General features: G+C 44.8%; 3 non-coding genes across 3 annotated transcripts; all 3 read left to right on the top strand.

Moving 5' to 3' along the window:
- The first annotated feature begins 226 nt into the window (after window positions 1–226).
- Window positions 227–299, top strand: Trnak-cuu (transfer RNA lysine (anticodon CUU)). Its single transcript has one exon. It is a non-coding gene; the product is annotated as a tRNA-Lys (tRNA).
- A 237-nt stretch (window positions 300–536) lies between these two features.
- On the top strand, window positions 537–609 carry Trnak-cuu (transfer RNA lysine (anticodon CUU)). Its single transcript has one exon. It is a non-coding gene; the product is annotated as a tRNA-Lys (tRNA).
- A 1,617-nt stretch (window positions 610–2,226) lies between these two features.
- Trnak-cuu (transfer RNA lysine (anticodon CUU)) lies at window positions 2,227–2,299 on the top strand. The gene has a single exon. It is a non-coding gene; the product is annotated as a tRNA-Lys (tRNA).
- Window positions 2,300–2,500: the final 201 nt, after the last annotated feature.

The raw sequence follows: 2,500 nt of genomic DNA, 5'->3' as shown, positions 1-2,500 counted from the left end.
TCTGTACGACTCCCCCAGAATTCAATATCCATCATGCTAAACTGCGCTGTAAACCATTGTAATGTCAAGATAATAGACCCTTAAGAGAGCAGTAGGTTGTAGTAAATGTGGTGTTCTACGTACTCATTGACTCGAAATTCATCAATTAATTTAATCTTAAATTGAAAATAGAAAAAACACTAAGGTTCACGGCGCTTCTGCTCTCCCTCTGTGAAGTGGTCGTGTAGCCCGGCCAGCTCAGTCGGTAGAGCACGAGACTCTTAATCTCGGGGTCGTGGGTTCGAGCCCCACGTTGGGCGTTTCATTCTACTCTGTACGACTCCCCCAGAATTCAATATCCATCATGCTAAACTGCGCTGTAAACCATTGTAATGTCAAGATAATAGACCCTTAAGAGAGCAGTAGGTTGTAGTAAATGTGGTGTTCTACGTACTCATTGACTCGAAATTCATCAATTAATTTAATCTTAAATTGAAAATAGAAAAAACACTAAGGTTCACGGCGCTTCTGCTCTCCCTCTGTGAAGTGGTCGTGTAGCCCGGCTAGCTCAGTCGGTAGAGCACGAGACTCTTAATCTCGGGGTCGTGGGTTCGAGCCCCACGTTGGGCGTTTCATTTTACTCTGTACGACTCCCCCAGAATACGCCTTATGCATAAGTGCGCGCCATCTGTATGCGGAGACGGAGACTACGTTTACGCGCCATGTTTGAGTGTAGCTGCCGGTGGTTTCGGTTTTCGCCACATCGCATATCGCCAGCAACGCAGCATCCCGGGAGGTTGACCGGCAAATCCCCATTACTGCTCGTGCCACTGTGCACCCAAAAGGGCGATATTGGCTCGAATACCGATAAGGTAAATCCTCAGTTGGCTATTATTGCCTCTAAAATAACTAAAAAGGCACGTGACACTTTCACGGTCAGAACATGCTTAGTATTAAGGTTGTTTGGCGTGTCACGGGACTGCAGCTTGTTTCAGAAGTAGGTCTATACTAAACGCGAGCTACAGAGGACTTCATTTATGTGCAGGAGTGTTGAATTTCCAGTGGAAGCGTGCTGCCAGACCAGCATTTAGAAGATGATTGCGAAAATGAGCTTTGTGCTCTTAGTGGTGCATGTCCGTTTGGGACATTATTGCTATAATTGCTTTTAAAAAGGAGCTATGTACCAAGCAGATAACCAAGTAGGACACATCAGATTTCAGAGCAAAAGCAATGTGCTCCTTCTGATGTGCCTTTGCCTTTGCATCACAAAGAAAATGGCATATGATGCGAGGAAATCGTTAAATCATCACAGAAAGTCTGGTTTTCTGTGTCTCCAAGAAAGGGGCTCTTCCTCTTTCTTTGTGTGAACAGTCAGCTCCGCATGACTTCCATCTAAAAAAGTATGTATCCATTCACCTTTTGTTGGGTTACTGGTACCAAGCAATTACATGAGCGAGTATGAAAGTACATCTGATATTTTACTGAAAGTACACAAAATGTGTCTAGTCACAGGTGCTCAAATGCTTTTTTATTCCGTTACTGAACAGGACCAGCAGCTAAGCAGAGAGTCATGTAGTAAGATCATCCATCGCCACTCCATGCTGCACAAACGCGCATATAGGGACCCGCTACGTAACTGCGTAACACACCGCATCAGAACACTCTGCTGTAAAGTTCGGGCAAGCAGTTGAGTATTCATATGTACAAAAGCGACAGAGTCCCCTAAATTCCGCAGTTCGACGTAAGATTCAGTCACGAAGTTGCAGCTACGCCGAGCGTGCTTATCCGATGCTGTTTGCTAGTTGTAGAAGACAATAACGAAGTTGTCCGAAAGAAACTTTCGTATACCGTTAGCTTCGTGAGCTCGGCTGTGCATTCTTCCTGCTCGCCTGCCATGCTAAAAAGCTTGAATCGCAAGTTTCCCGACTTTCCAGCTGGTCCCGTTACAGGAAATCGCACATAGCGCCAACGCCCGAATACTCAAACATGGCACCGCCGCCAGCCGCCGTCACGAGATGGCAGCACTTATGAATAAGGCGTATTCAATATCCATCATGCTAAACTGCGCTGTAAATCATTGTAATGTCAAGATAATAGACCTTTAAGAGAGCAGTTGGTTGTTGTAAATGCGGTGTTCTACGTACTCATTGACTCGAAATTCATCCATTAATTTAATCTTAAATTGAAAATAGAAAAAACACTAAGGTTCACGGCGCTTCTGCTCTCCCTCTGTGAAGTGGTCGTGTAGCCCGGCCAGCTCAGTCGGTAGAGCACGAGACTCTTAATCTCGGGGTCGTGGGTTCGAGCCCCACGTTGGGCGTTTCATTTTACTCTGTACGACTCCCCCAGAATTCAATATCCATCATGCTAAACTGCGCTGTAAACCATTGTAATGTCAAGATAATAGACCCTTAAGAGAGCAGTAGGTTGTAGTAAATGTGGTGCTCTACGTACTCATTGACTCGAAATTCATCAATTAATTTAATCTTAAATTGAAAATAGAAAAAACACTAAGGTTCAC

Source organism: Ornithodoros turicata, chromosome 1 (genome assembly GCF_037126465.1).
Source record: "Ornithodoros turicata isolate Travis chromosome 1, ASM3712646v1, whole genome shotgun sequence".
Taxonomy (NCBI): domain Eukaryota; kingdom Metazoa; phylum Arthropoda; class Arachnida; order Ixodida; family Argasidae; genus Ornithodoros; species Ornithodoros turicata.
Note: the sequence above shows the minus strand (reverse complement) of the source record. Positions and strands in the feature narration are given on the sequence as shown.